Source organism: Columba livia, chromosome 1 (genome assembly GCF_036013475.1).
Source record: "Columba livia isolate bColLiv1 breed racing homer chromosome 1, bColLiv1.pat.W.v2, whole genome shotgun sequence".
Taxonomy (NCBI): Eukaryota; Metazoa; Chordata; class Aves; order Columbiformes; family Columbidae; genus Columba; species Columba livia.
In genome coordinates, this window is record NC_088602.1 from 149,809,832 (window position 1) to 149,826,429 (window position 16,598).

Consider the following 16,598-nt stretch of genomic DNA (forward strand, 5'->3'; position numbering starts at 1 on the left):
CTAACAGTGCAGATAATGAAACTCTGAAATAAACGGTTTGAGGCAATAATGTAATCTGTCATCGGAGTTGTAAGAACAGCTTGTATAATGATCTAACAGAAGTGGATTGCAACAGTGATTCCACAGTGGTGTAGAAGGATGGAATAGATGATCTCCTGAAATATTTTGCAGATCTGTTTTTGTGAGATTCTACAAAAAATATAAATTGTGTGCAAACGTGCAACACTGGGCCCAATATCTGTTAGTTACTGAAAACTTTAGTGTGCTGTTCAAGTGAAGAAACAACCTATGGTTCTATAGTTAAATACTGTGTCATAGTGTTTATGCAAAGAAAAACTCAATTGGGATTTCATAGGTAGCCTTAGTAATGATACTTCCCAAGTTTTGAATTACTGATTTTAGGCTTAACAGTTTTACAAGTTCTCAAATAATATTTTATAATCCTTGCTATAGTGACTTTATCCTTAGTCATAACAGGTGGGAGGAATGCACTATTTTTTATGTTAATATCTGTGCAAGTTCAGTTTTTTAAGCATTTTGTAGTACTGCATAGGTTATCACTGAGAGAACAGGTATAAGTAGATGGGGTAAATGTGATTCTGCATGTCTTGTCTTTATTAATCAACTGAATTATTAGAATTTGTATATTTAACAGGTAGGATGGAAAGAGAGGCAGTATTAGTACTCAGAACACACATCATATATCATATTTCTATGAAATGTATAGTTGAGCATCTTGGGGACTTGTGTATCTTAATACAGAATTTAGGATTAAACCCTTAGGGAAGAGAGAGGTGGTGGAAGGAAGAGGTCCTAAGTGATGCAAGATAGTTGGGAGGCTGAGCAAATGCATAGCACAGACCAATCTTTCAGATGCCTGTGGTATATGTACTGCCAGCCAGTGTAACCCATGTCTGGGGTCTAGGTCTAAGGGGGAATGCAAAGCTGCTGTTGTTCAATAACTGAGGCAGTGGATGCCCCCCCATGTGACTGGGAAGTGGCCAAGTTTCCCAACTGGAGTGGCAAGCATGGGGAGTGCAGTTCCATAGGGCATTTTCTAAAGGAGTAGCTTGGTTCAGTTTTAGTGGAAAACACTCAAGTGCCTGGTAAGATGTATTTGAGAACTGTAAAGGCACCTGAAAATAAATGGTCACATAGGACAGGTAGGCAGGTAAAGATGTTTTTTCTTAAGTGGTAGTGAAACAATTTACAGATTTTGTTTTCAGCCTATTTTTTTCTTAATTCACATTACTTTGGACTGAATTTCTTATTGAGTGTTTTCATACTGTGTGAGGAAATCAAACTGGTACGATTTCTTACATGAGAAGAAGGCTCTCCTTTTGTTTGCTCCCCAGCGAATAGTGTATGGAACTCATTTGTGGATACTAAGTAAAAGTTCTTCCCTCATGTAAAAGCAACTGTTTGTTACTGCAGAATGATGCAGGGACTGTTTATTTTCCTTCTAGTTGGATGTGAACTCAAGATCAATTAGATGTTGAACCTATCTCACCCTTTCGTGTGTCCCGTAATTCTGTTGTAAATAAATTCCACCTCATGTATGCAGGTTGTAGCGAGCACTGATCAGCCACAAAACCACAATGATTTATTTCAGCATTTTTTGGAGACAAAGCTCTACGCATTTATGTACTAGACCCCTCGGGGCTAATATCAGCTTACTTCTTGAATAGAAGAAAATTGGTCATTTATCAGCTATGCTGGATTCTGATTAGGTAACTTTTCCAGTGGATGTCTGTGTTTAAAACTGGAGCTGCTGCTGAATTGGGACTAACTTGTGTGATATATTGGGATAGAAATTGCATGTCATAGAACAAAATCCTGATCTAGAGGAGAAGTCTGGTTTGAAGATGTTTTCAATTAGAAGCTGACAGTGACCTTACTTCCTGCCCTTATGCGGAAAGATGAAACAAATTTGGGCTTCCAGCCATTGACATGCAATTTTTAGAAGATGTAATTTGTTCCACTCTGAAAGAAAAAAAAAAAAAAAAAAAAATTCCCTCTGTCTTTCCAGAATGCATGTGTTTTTTATAGTAACTTGGTTAAAAAAAATATGTAAATGCTTATCAACACAGTAATAATGGTTCTGTCAATAAATATTTTATCCAGTATTAGTACAAGCAAGGAAGTTTCAAGGAAATAAATTGTGTTAGTCTGTTTACTTTGTTTGCTTCTGTGAGTAGTTACTTTTCTGCTCCTACTGCAGCCAGGTTCTTAAAACTGTAAAAATTATCAGAAGGATTATGATAGCTGAGGAATGTGAGATGAATGTAAATCCACTTTGCTTCTTTTAAAATTGACTGGATTCCAAGTAGACAGTGTCACTTCGAAGTATAATCTTCTTAAAATCCTGGGAGCATTAGAAACTTGCTTAGAAACAAAACCAAACATAGTTTCTGTACTGGAGTATTAATTCTTATGATGCTTTAGTATTTACTGCTGCTGTTTACTGTGTGTGCACGGTCTGCCAAGCACTGAGGTCAGGTGAAGATAGTTCCAGAAATCTTGAAGTGTTTCTTTCAGATTTACTGAAACAACACTAAAATGAGTTGGTTTTATGTCTGTCTTGAATGAGCCAAAACCATCATTACAACATGCTACTGGTTTGTGAGGTTGCACTGACAGTTAAGAGTGAATGTATTATTCTCTATTTGGAAATAAAATACACACTTGAAGAACACAATGCAACTTTATATTGTATCACGTATTCAGTACAAGCATCCATGTCATTTAGGTAAGATACCTCAGAAATATTCTGTGGTACTTTCCTTCATTCCTGAATAGTATCAGCCTTGGAGGTCACATCTAAAGCTTGTTCTCTCTAAATTTGATGTCAAATAGCTTTCTAGATATTATTAAAAGCAGAAAAATATAGAAATTTTACATCTTCCACATAGAGGTACAAGAGTTAATATGCTTTATGAAGACATGTATTTTGACTTGAGTGAATACTTCAGGCTCCTGCTTCAATACCTCATACATCAGAAGTTGCATTTCTAATGAATTAATGGGCTTTGGTTTTATGAAGACATATCTTGAGATTAATTTCTTTTAGTTTTGAGAGAGTTGGGAAAAAAATGAGAATTTTAACAGTAGAATGAAAGTAATGAATTAATTAAATGATGGCTATTGAATTCCTCTGCGTGTTTATGATCAATCCCTGTGGATTGAATTATTTGGAGGAGGACAGGTGAAAAGCACAGGTGCATGTTAAATATAGTTTGTTATAGGCAGTCAAAGCAACCACCCAAAACAGCAGGTGTTTATGTGGAACGTTCATATAAGCTCAGGCATGCAGTACTGGTTTGTGCTCCTAATGCACTAATATGTGTGTCTTTTGGTTTGGTGTCCACACCAAAAGCCCCCCCTCCATGGGAGATGAGGGAAAACTTTACATGAGATTTGTTTATTTTCATGATTGAAGAATGCATAAAGGAAAGAGTTGAAAACTATCTGTGCAGGTTTGGCTGTATGAATTCCTTTGCTTCAAGTTCTGTTTCTGTTGTGCTCACCTTAGGAGCTACATCATACAGTAATTGATACTAGTTTACTCTGGTAATTCTACAATGCCTTTGCTAAGTGTTTATTTTATTGTAATACAAAGGAGCATGAGCACAGGTTGTCAGGAAAGATGTAGAATGTGGAGCTATGTGAAGTTTTTGAGACGGGGAACCCAAATGAACAAAGTTCTCATTAGACTAGCTATCTTATAACCTACACTATTTTTATTGTGCTACCTTTCAGAAAGTTTATCTTGCCTGGAAACTTGGCAAGGTCATAAGCTTGTTGATGCTTTCTGAATTGTTGCTGCATCCTTTGTAGTATTACTGCATCCTTTGTAGCTTTTGGGACTGGATTCCTTGCTGCTTCAAATATGTTGAAGGCAAGCTGTTAAGTCAAGGGAATATTTTCATCTCGTGTCTGCAGGTCTGCAATTTAGAGCTTCTAAATTGCAACTCAGTTATGTCAAGCTAAGTGGAAAATACTGAAATAAGAGTTATAAGAGTTTGGTTTGAAATGTGGGGGTTTTTTTCTTGTGATTTGCTTTTATGAAAGACTATCTAAGACAAGTAAATGAAAACCAATGTTGTTAACAATGAAAGTCTTGTAAGTCTCATAATTAAACTCATTTTCGTAGCCTTTTGGGGGAACAGCCTTGTGTTTTCTCAATGTGCAGGATTTTTTGTATTTAAGAAGTTGAACATGGTAGGTGCAAGTTTTGGTTGTGTTATTTTTTTCTTTTATTATTAAACACTTGTGTTCATGCAGAAATAGTTCAGTTGCTGTGTAATTGAGTTAGAGTGGCATGACTTGTGATGATATAGTCTCTGACAATCATATTAATAGCCTATTTTCCATCCAAAAAATTCTGCAGACCTCCCCATAGCATTCTCTGGTGTGTATGGAAAACGGCACATTTCTAAATAAAAGTCATGCTTTGGTAGGTAAGGTGTTCATGAAGAAGTCAGTTTCTATTTTAAACAAGTAAACCCGCTAGATTTTCCCCTGTTTTTACAGTAGGTGTTATGTATATTGAACCAGTAGACACAACAATAACAGAGTTAAAGCTAGTCATTTGAGCTCAGCCTTGTTTCATATCAGTGTTTTGTGTTGTTTGTCTGGAATGTTGAGTTATCATAATACCTAACTCTTCAAATAGAGGAACAAGACCAAGAGATTTCACTTCAGCAACATGGTAACATTATTTTTTTTTATACAATATAGTAAATTTCAAATCCATTTCTTCCTTATTTTTTTTTCTGCCTCCTGGAAGCAAGTACTTTATTGGATTTTTATTTATTTATTTATTTTTAACAACTGTATCAACATTCTCTTCTGTGCTTTCCCCAGTGCTCATCTTATTTTCCCTCAGATAATCTGCCCTCTTTGCTCTGTGTCTGTCGTGGAGTGCAACTTGTAGGGAGTTCCATCTTACATCTTATTGAAGACCAGAAAAAAAAAAAAAAAAACATGATTCCAGGTTTTGTGGGTTTAGCACTGTGTATACTTCTTTCAGGCTCTTAAGGAGAGTAGAATTTGTTAGGCATGGGTGGAGTTTTTTCTTGTTGGGGAAGGGATGACTTGCAAAAAGGGGAGGAGGAAGAAAGCAGGAGTGTAGTCTTTGCCAGACATGAACCATTTTCCCTCATAAGAAGCTGTGGGTCTATGTTATTCCACACAGGAGAAAATCCAATTTAAGATGTTTCTGTTATCCTCTCTTAGCTTGCCACTTCAGCTTTTTGCATGTTTGTTGTATAGTCTGTATTTTTAAAACAGCACTTTATTGGGATGGTTTCACTATTTTGGTTTTGATGTGTGTTTTCTCCTTTAAATGGCATAGTTCCTGAAAGCCTAACTTGGAGTACAGTCATGCAAACAATTGAATTGGCACCTCTGGAGCACAGAAATGAGTGTTTGGGGACGTAAGGGAGCGGCAAGAACCTTTCAAAACACAGCTGCCACTGACAGAGTGGCACCACAGCTCTATGATACTCTGAAATTAATTTGTTAAGGACCAACTGGATTAGAACTTGCTTGGTCTTAAATACCCTCTACTATTAAGAAAACTTCATTTTAACAGCAGCTCCTTTCTAATTTGAGCTTGATTATATACTAGTAATTTTTATGACTGTTCTTCTTTCTGGAGTCTTCATCTAATGAAAAGAAAGTGGATCTTTGTATTTTTAAGTAGTTCAACCCACAGTACATAGTAAAATCCTTTTATTTAAGGAAATATTCATATGAATGGTTGAATTAAAATGTCTTTTTGGTCTTCAACCATATTATACTTTGTGTAGAAAGTTTAAGCTCCGTAATTTGTCTAGATGAAGAATTTTCACTTTTATAACTGACCGGTTTGGTTGCGGTAGTATTCTTGCTAATGAATTTTAGTAGGGCCCTATATCCTTCTTTACAATTGATACCTTCTGTTTTAGGACTGGCTTCAACTCTTTCCCTATCATCAGAATTACTTACTGTTCAGTCCCTACATGAGGTTCCTTTCTTAGCACCGTTCCCACTTACACTCTCCCTATGTAGCCTCGCAGCTCCCCAGCTTTGCAAACACACTTTGCCTTCCTTCATCTGCCGCTTCCCTGCGTGACAGCTGCTGCTTGCGGTTGTGCCTTGTGCTGCTGCAGGGTGAGTTGGGCTACTGGCTACACTGGTGTTGCTGTTGCATTTTTGGCCCTCTTTCTATTTCTGTATGCCATATCAAATAGAAAACCACCTTGTAGTTATACCTATGTTACTGTGTGTGCAAATCAGGTTCTTATGATAAATTTGTTCCTGTCTAACAAGCCATGCTTGTCTGTAGGGCAGCAAATGCATCCCTGGGCATTCTGAGGTGAATGCACTAATATATTTTTAGATGTCTCAGAGGTCTTAACTCAGCAAGCTAGGCTGTCCAGGTCTGTGTGAAAAACAAGCAGATTTGGGGAGTTAGAATTTGGGTGGCCCAATGTGAAATGGTACGTGTCTAGCACCTTGCTGAAATCAGGCTATAAAGTATCTGTGATATATCATGCTGTCTGCCTACAGAAGAGTTGCTGCTTTAGATGTTTTCTGCATCATCCAAGAGAGCAAGATTCCAATTAATGGGCTTCAGCATTAAGTAGGGAGTGGAAGTGTTTGTTTTCCTACCTGATTCAACATTACCATGTGAGAGAGGATTTGAAAACACTGTCAGCACTAGAGACAAAATATTTTGTATCAAATACACTCATCAATTCCAGCAGACTTTTGCTAAGTTTTATGTGAGCAAACTTGCTGGTGACTGCTGCTGATGGCAGCTTTCCTGTGAGCAGAAGAGTTAAATTAATGATGTGGAGCCTGTTGTGTTGCCTTCCAGAGCAGGAGGGGCAGCAGGGATGTTGACAAGTGGCATGGTGGCATGTCAGTTCTCAGCCCCTTCTGAGGCAAACTGAGCAGAGGCAAACCAATGCATTTTACTGTAGAAAATACAGGAGTCTTCCTGAATGTTGTGGCACTGTGGAGGGTAGGGAGGAGAAAAGAATACTAGAATATTTTGAAGAAAAATGTAAGCCAGAATGTTTTCTTTTATTGCAGAGTAAATGGGTACGTTTTTATTTTTGTCTTGGTGGTCTTTTTAGAGCTAAATGATACTGAACTCAGTATTTTTCTTTTCCTTTTTCTGTTTGCTTAATGATGGAATAGTGTCTTGGGGAGAGGAAGCCCCATCAGGGAGAAACTAATAATCGTGAGTCATTGAGGCTGTGCATATTGTAGGTCACTTTAGGGAGACTGATTTTCCAGTCTTGTATGGAACTGGAAGTGTCACCCTTGTGGTTTCCTTAATTATGATTTAAGTATCACATGGATATGAAGCATTAAAAATTCTAAAGTGTCTCTGGGACCGAATTGAAAGGAAAGAAAAATCAGTGTTGCAGTTCTCAGTGGTACTTAAATTGGAGGATTACTTTGTCACCAGAATAGGCTTTCATTGAAAAACAGACTTCTTGGTATGTCCCTGCATTAGAGTGTAAAAGCTTTAGACCTTTTGCTGTTTTACATAGTTAGCTCCGATAATAAAATTTTGCACTCCCACTGAGAACTCTTGCAGGAAGTTTTTCCAGAAGTATGTATTTTAACATAAAATCTTAGTCATATTTCACTTTATTCACACTGATGATTTTCATGGCTTCTGTTCAGTAATTATTTGAAGATCAGTAATAGGTGTATTTGTCTATCTAGACTGTCTAGCAGTATAATGGTCTTTGAGGTACCTGGAGAAATGTGAAGACTCTCATAATGCTGACTGTAACAGACTTAGGCTCTAATTAGAGCTGGTTTATGTAAACCAGTTTGGGAACTGACAAGTTCTCAGTCTCTAATCCCTTGCAGAGGAAGGAGGAAGAAAAAGAAAACAGGAGGCTCAAGAACAGCATACAAATCTGAATGTGCTGACATTTTAAAGAAAACTATAAGCGTTGGAAACACCAGGTTTCATTAGACTTTCTTGTTAAGTAGTTTTTTTTTGTTTAGATCGATGTTTTAGGTGGACTTTACTGGAGCTTCCTCTACAGGAAACACAAACATGAGTCTTTGCAGTGAAGTAATATTGTATTGAGTACTCCTATTTTTATAGCTTTGTGGGTTTTTTTTGTCCCCTGCATGTTCCCATATTTGTTTTTTACAAGTATTGGTATGAGTTGCTTCTGAGGAAGATGTAAAGATTTGCATGCAGGTTTACTATTCTACTGTAACGAAACTGTGGCACAGCCTTGATGTGGTGAAGTGCTTTCCATCAGTCACTGAGTTCTACAGAGCAGGCATGGAACTGAAGATGCTTTGAGATCTCAGATGTTTGATAGAAAAATGGTGTCACTAGCTTGTTCTTAAATATATAGTGGTTTTTTTTTTTTTCTTCCTAGACTAAACTTAAGTCACATATACAGATGCTCATTTTTCAGGTAGAGAACCATCATTCTTAAGTTAACAGCATCATCTTATGGCACCTGTGAGACCAGATGTTGGCACATTACGGTCGTTTTATGACCAGTGACTACTTTTTAGGAATTTCTTGTCTTGAGGGCATAATTTTGCTCTGTTAAATGCCAGAGTTTGTTTATTTCACTTTATGTATACTTCAGTTTATGATGAGATTAACACTCCAAGCAATGTAATTGACCTCAAAAAAATGCTTAAAATGAAATAACCTTCAGTACTTTAGCCAATTTAAAGCCTTTGGAAACTCTCTTCTATGCAAAACTCTAGTGTCTTCCAGTGAACTTGTTGGGGTTTTTTGTGTTGTTTTTGTGTTGTTTTTGTTTTTGTTTTTGTTTTTTTATGATTATATGCTTGTTTTAGGTTGTTTCTTAGAAATTAAATGCTTCTTGATGAAGGAGGGGGAGGAGAGTGTTCCTAAAGTGTTCTGGTTTTGTAAACCTTGCACTAAACTGGATAAGAGGGAAGGGATGACAGGAAATAAAACTTACTGTTGATTGGCTTAACATACTAGAAAGCAAGTGGACCATGCTTGAATCTTGGAATTACAGTAGGATAAAAAAATGGTAAGAATATAGTTATGGCGTGGATATTTTAGGTCCCTAATAACAAAGGAAGGAAGGGTTTTTTTTTTCCCCTTTAAGTCCTAATTTAAGTGATTTTTTTTTTTGTTCTCCAGTAACTGAAATTGACAGAATAAAATGGTGGTGAGGGGAGGGAAGGAGTCCTGTGCAGGTCTCTGTTAGCATGTTGCCATTATGCAATTTCATATTTGCCATGAGAAAAAAAGTGTTAATATGTTTAGTGAAAGATACCATAAACTTTTAATTTACTACAACTGTGGATTTAATAGTGAAAAACATTACTGAGTACTTTCTCCTTTTCCTTCTTGAGCTGTGGGGAAAGGAAGATTCAGTTTTTAGAATGTAATAACTTTTACACTTTTATAAAAGTTGTTTTAGATCGGCTTTATGAACCAACTATTTAATATTCCAAGTACAACCTCTCATTTTATGACTATGGAAAGATCTACTGTTGCAGCTCCACCAGTTACTACACATGTATTTTCTTTCTACATTAATCCTTGGGTAGCATCTCATGGCCAGTGTTCTGTGCAGTCATTTGTCATTTAAACAGCATTATTGCAGTTCTGATCTGAACTATTACAAATCATCACACCATATACTAAACCAACGCATGATAAATGTAGGATGCTATTTGGCAAACATGAGAGGGAAGTTACTGGTTTAGAGTGCATTAAGCGTGTCAGAGATGTTGCTTTGTCTGGAAATGTAAAGAGACATGAAGTGACTTTCTGAATTGCAGGGATGATGTTGGAATTGGGAGTAATGTGCCCCATGGGAGCTGAGTGCTTAAAAGTGTACTCCACAAAGGTATCTGTTGTGATTAGGTGTTGACTTTTTAATAAAAAGCTAATTAAACCCATTTGTTTAAAGAAACCATAGAACAGTCACTAACAGAGTATACCAGGCTTTGTTTGCTGATACGTTGAATACAATTTTTGTATGGATCTTTGTTTTGTTTTTTGTACAAAAAAACATATAGAGGCTAAGCTGATTTGTCTAGAGATAAACAGTGAAGGCTGTATTGATATGGCAAAAACTTCTGAAAAACAGTGATTTGGGGCCGGAGGGGAATGAATTGGTGGCAAACAATAATAGGACAAGGGGTAATGGGATCAAGCTGGAACACAAGAGGTTCCACTTAAATTTGAGAAAAAACTTCTTCTCAGTGAGGGTGACAGAGCACTGGAACAGGCTGCCCAGGGAGGTTGTGGAGTCTCCTTCTCTGGAGACATTCAAAACCCGCCTGGACATGTTCCTGTGCGACCTCACCTAGGCGTTCCTGCTCCAGCAGGGGGATTGGACTGGATGATCTTTTGAGGTCCCTTCCAATCCCAAACATACTGTGATACTGTGATAATTGGCAGGAGGAGGAGTTTGGTGGGCTGTTGAAGAGGAGTTCACTGTGCAGTGATGTGGTTGGGAATAATCTTTAAACATATGAGTGGGAACTGGGAAACTTTCTTACCTGTGTATGTGGATGTTTCGTGTTGGCTACTAGTGTGACCTGTTCAGGAGGATATTGCCTAACTGGGGATGGTTTAGAGCGTATTCCCTTGCGGCTTTGGAAAGGATGTTTCCAGGTGAAAATGTCAGAAAGGGTAGCCTAGTTGGCATGTTCTATAAACAGTGGAGTTGTGACTTGATTTCTGTGTTGTGGAAAACAAATTCTGTAGAGCAAGGGCCTGTGGAAGATTTTCAGTAAAGGGAAATTGAAGCATAAAAACATCAGACTAGGAGTTATGTATAACATTTGTAACAGTGAGGAATAATTAACCATAGGGCAACTTACTGTGTTGGAAACTTTAAAAAGCAAGAGTTAATTTAGGCAAGATTTATGAACTGAATTAGGCCAGAGATGGGACTGGAAGATTACATTGTTACTTACTGTCCTTAAAAACATCTGGCTATATGCTGTAAAAGAATGACATTATGGAGTCTAATCATGTAGCATGGAGTCTAATTCTCCTTTCCTTTGACTCCAGTCACCTTCTGTTGGAGTGAATGACAAAACCTGCTCTGACTAAGAGGATATGATACTGCTTGGACTTGTTTCTATTGTCTGGGATTTAGGGGCGATTGATATAAAGTTTTACTGTTTTAAAAACAATCATTTCTATACAAAAAAAAAAAGTCAGGTTTTCAAGAATGTAATGAATTTGGGGTGCTGGTGGTATGGCAGTCTCGGCAGTGGCAAGCTGGCAGTGAGCTGAGCTCAGTCAATACCTCCCTTTTTCCTAGCAAGTGCAAAATCAGAGTAGAGGTGTTGCAAAGCTTGTTGTACACCTGTATGAGGAAAAGTTCTATGGGTTTAGAAGCAGATGATTGTGTTTAAATGATACTCTGAATTCCCATGGAGATGCAAGAAGAAAGAATGGAAGGGAAAAAAGTCTCAGAGTAAACTTTTCCACCAAATTAGAAGTCCCCCAGAGATGTGTGCCACCACAACTAAGAAGTAGCTCTAGAGATAAAACTGGAAGAGGACCAGAGAATAAGTTGTAGACACCTCTTTCTTCCCTCCCTTATTGACTCTATTATACCAAAGGTTTGATTTCCTTGGAATATCAGGTAGTATTTGATTTTTTTTTTTCATGGGCATCATGCCAAGGTTCAAATGGTACTGTTCAGTACTACTTGTAGTAGGACTCCCCTTGAGCGTATTTCCCACACTGGTAACTGTTAGTGTGCACAGAGTGAAGAAGCTGGAGTGAGTTAACCTGACACTTCTGTAGCAATGGAAACTTCTTAATAATTAAATGCAGGACTATAGAAGCTGATATCTGTGGTGACCAATTTCAATCATTTTAATGGTTCTCTCTCACTTTCTTGCTCTGTTAGCCATTTACCTGGAGTATTTGTTATTTTAAACTGTTATGGGAAAGGAGGACAGAGGGAGACAGCAATATCTCAGTAGTTTTGTGTGGTTTTCAGCTGAAACTTTTAAGGCGTCCGCTGAGTGAAATGCTGGCGTAGGGTTTTCTCAATGTGATTCTGATGAGAGAACTTAGTGATCTTGCAGTTGCTCTGGTGAAGGTGGCATCATCTGAACTGGACCCTTTGGGACAAAATAATTTACTGTTTGCTAGCTGAACTAGTTTGTGTTTGTTCAGTTGTTTGCTGCTGAATTTCTGCCGTATTCAGTAATCTTTATAGCTTGTAGAGCAAGAAATTTAATACGCAGCAGAGCTACTACTATTTTTTAACTTGTAGACCCCTAGTAGCTAGGCAAACTTATTTTTACCTTCTGAGTTTCCTTGTCTGGATATTTTAGAGATAGTATATGGTCTCCCCAGAAAACTGGAAAGCAGAGATAGAAAAATCTTGCTGTAAAGACATTTGAGGGTTCCTCAATCCAAGTTTACACCAGGTTTCAAACTTAGTGCAGTGGTCGACCAAGAAAAGCAATGGGTGGGAAAAAAGACTAGCTGAATGGAAATGAGACAACTGTTTTGTGGCTTTTTCTTAGATAAATTAATATGGCTTAGGAAGTGTTTTTTGTTGATGTTGCCCTTTATTTTATTCACAGTTGACAGAAAATGTGAAAACTGTGCAAGAAGCTGAGAAGTGCGAGGGCAAAGATGCCCGATGGTGTGATTGAACTAGGGTTGTGTTCTGAGAGGTCAGAGCAGCAAAGGGCAGACTTGAAAAGGGCATGGCAGATAAAAGTGCAACCAGAACAAAAACAGTAACAAAAGAGGAAACAGAGAATGAAAATATGCTTTTCAAAAGCAGCATATCTAGGAAACTATCCTCCCTTGAAACTGAAGTAAATGAAAAGTCTCTAGTTCTATAGGTAGTGGTGCATTTTCAGTAAAATTATTCAAGAGCTCCAGTCCCACCATCCAAATACATTAATGTGCAGGAGTTGACTGACAAAAATAGCCATTTAGAAATTTTTGATGTGAAAAACTTCCAGTGTGGAAAAAAACAAGACAAGCCTGTGTCCCTTACATTTCTCTTGAAATGACAAGTAACTTGTCAGTTAAAAACCGATGATGGATCTTTAAAGGTATGTGATGTGTTTGTGGCTTGTGTTTTTTGTTTAAAGTGAAGGCTGTAACTCTTGTAATATCACATATTCAGAAGTAATGCAAACTCATGGAATATCTGTCAGAACATGTGAAGGTTCAGAGTGTTGAAATTAATTATGGCACTGCCGTAGAAGTTGTGGGACAAGCTTCCAAGCAAGTATTGAGGTAGAAACCGTAAATAAGAGTTCTTAAACCTTGCATGGGCACATGAGGAGAAAGGTAACTTCAATCAACTGCAAACTTCTTAATGGAGGGTGGCTATTTCAGTTTGTTGTGGGGTTTATATTCCTGTTACTGTAAATATTCAAATTAATTTCAGCAAATAGGCCTTTGAGGAGTTAACATTCTACCAGCAAGACTTCAATTCCCAAAGTATGTTTGAAATAAAAGACAATTGTTTTAATGGATAGATTAAAAAACATTACCTTGTTTATAACATACCCAACAACTTTCATGTCTGGGTCTGTGTTTGGTGTTCTTTATCCACATTGCAGATACTGGAATTTGTTTCTCCTTTATTCTTCTGTCTCTATTTTGCAGCAAAGGTAGAGTTAACTGTAGTTACTCAGAGCTAAGGAAACAGAGCAAGCTTGTAGTATTCATTTATCTGATTTCTTCTAGTTTTATGCCACTGAATGCAGTATGAATACAGTTTTTTTCAGGTATTTGTGTAGGTTTTTTTGATCTATTTATGCTCTTTGGACTCACTCTTAACATCCCATGGCAGTGTGTTCCCCAATTTAATTATGTTTGGGGTGAAAATACTTCTGTTTTGTTTCTATTAAACTTACACTGAATTTGACTGTTTATTTTGAAATGTCATAGTTGTCTTTTAATTAAATCACATCTCTCCCACTCATGACTCTAGAAACCTCATTGTGATAGTTTCTCTCCTGTTGTCTCCCCTCCAGTCTGAAGAATCTTGTAACAGAGCCAGTCTGTGCCTGTGTTTTATCCTTAATCTTGTCCGTGACACTTCAATTTCTCTATCCTGTTTTGGGAGTGATAATTATAACGATGTAGCACTGAAGATGATATCACAATGTTTACGTATAGTGTGGCATAATAACATGTTTCTGTTCTTGTTCTCTATTCCTTTCCTACTGGTTTTTACTATTCTGTTTTGTGTCTTCGATTTCTGCTGAGCACTGAGGTGACACTTTGAAATTGTGGTGGATGGTATGTTACAATCTCTTTTGCCGAGTTAGTTGTGGCTAACTTAGAGCTTATTATTGCTCCTGTAGGTAGGGCTGGTTTACCTCCTTTCTGTACTTCACATTCATCAATCTTGAATTTCACCTAACATGGTGAAAGCTCTTCTGCGTCAGTTTTCAGTTGAGACTTTTCTGAAATGCTGTTGGCAAATGTTGTCAACTTATTTACCCCTCTGTTCCTGTTTGTGTTTTGAGGATATTGACCATTGTAGCTGCACCACTGCTAGAAATCTTTCTGCATTCTGAAGTTTTTAATTGATGCCTGTTGACATTTTGAGCTTAGTTCACAGTAGTTAAATTTAAGAGTTTTGATTAGGAGCCTTGTTAAAGGCTTTGAAAATCCAGTTTAAATTGTTTGAGGTGGATTAATATTGTGTACACACTTCTCTTCACAGAACTGTCGCTGACATGTGACATACGATTTACTTCTACAAAAATTATTTGGGAACCTCTGGGATTACAACCATTAACTCTTGCATAGATCACTCTGCCTAGTCCATCTGTGTAAGGCAATTAGGTTGCAAGTCCAAGACAGAAATGCTGATGGATTAGAGGGAACTCAGTGTTTTTTGGAAGGTAGATTTGTGCTCTTGAAACTATAAGCAACCTGAACAAGAGTAGTCCTTAAGTGACAGAAGCTTTGTTCAAAAAGTAGTTGATTTTGGAGGTACTTTCAGGATAAACTTGAGAAGGAGGTTTATGCTTTTTTCTGCTATGAGTAAAACCCAAATGAACGAAGAGGCTATATGTTGTTGTTGTCATATACCTGGCACCTAGGGGTGAGTGTAAAAGCAACACATTTCATGAGATTATCTTTAAAGTGTTTGACAACTATCAATGGAGAGAAAAATAGAGTCTTAATTGCTATTTTTGCTTTCTTGGGGATTAGCAACCATTTGTATTTTATTTCTTGGTTTATACTATATACCTATTCACATTCAGTTTGTAAGCAATCTGGAGTTACTTGTACTGCTAGAAAAGATGTATGTGAATGAAAATGTTTTAGTTTGTCTTTCTGCCTGCATGTGTGAGTACATCCATGAAAAAAAAAAGAATTCAAGAAGCATTGTGCTTCTTGATATACTAGTTCTCAGGAGGCTAAGTGGAATCTAGGGACCGATTAAGCAATCTGGACTCCATAAATCCATGGGTCTAGATGGGATGCACCCGAGGGTGCTGAGGGAGCTGGCTGAGGTCATTGCCAGGCCACTCTCCATCATCTTTGCTAAGTTGTGGGAAATGGGAGAGGTGCCTAAGGATTGGAGGAAAGCAAATGTCACTTCTTCTTCAAAAAGGGCAAGAAGGAGGACCTGGGTGACTATAGACTAGTCAGCCTCACCTCCATCTGTGGGAAGGTGTTGAAACAACTTATTCTTGGTGCCATCTCAAGGCATATCAAAGATAAGAGGGTCATTAGGGGCAGTCAGCATGGCTTCACCAAGAGGCAGTCATGCTTAACCAACCCCAAAGCCTTTTATGAGAGCATAACCAGGTGGATAGATGATGGTAAAGCAGTGGATGTGATTTATCTTGATTTCAGTAAAGCACTTGACAGTCTCTCACAGCTAAACTGAGGAAGTGTGGACTGGATGATCAGGTAGTGAGGTGGACTGTGAACTGGCTTAAGGAGAGAAGCCAGAGAGTTGTGGTCAATGAGGCAGAGTCTAGTTGGAGGCCTGTATCTAGTGGAGTGCCTCAAAGGTTGGTACTGCGACCAGTACTATTCAGTATATTCACCGATGACTTGGATGAGGGAATAGAGTGCACTATCAGCAAGTTCACTGATGACACCAAGCTGGGAGGAGTGGCTGACATGCCAGAAGGCTGTGCTGCCATCCAGCGAGACCTGGACAGGCTGGAGAGTTGGGCGGGGAAAAAATTAATGAAATACAACAAGGGCAAGTGTAGAGTCTTAGATTTGGGCAGGAACAACTCCAGGTTTCAGTATAAGTTGGGGAATGACCTGTTAGAGAGCAGCGTAGGGGAAAGGGACCTGGGGGTCCTGGTGGACAGCAGGATGACCATGAGCCAGCAATGTGCCCTTGTGGCCAAGGCGGCCAATGGCATCCTGGGGTGTATTAGGAGGAGGGTGGTTATTAGGTCGAGAGAGGTCCTCCTTCCCCTCTACTCTGCCCTGGTGAGACCACATCTGGAATATTGTGTCCAGTTCTGGGCCCTTCAATTCAAGAAGGACAGGCAACTGCTGGAGAGAGTCCAGTGCAGGGCAACAAAGATGATTAAGGGAGTGGAACATCTTCCTTATGAGGAAAGGCTGAGGGAGCTGGGGC

General features: G+C 38.3%; 1 protein-coding gene across 5 annotated transcripts in view; it reads left to right on the forward strand.

Annotated features, from left to right (window-relative positions):
• KIAA1549 (KIAA1549 ortholog) overlaps positions 1–16,598 on the forward strand; it is a 143,632-nt gene that overhangs the window by 7,208 nt on the left and 119,826 nt on the right. The window lies entirely within an intron of this gene.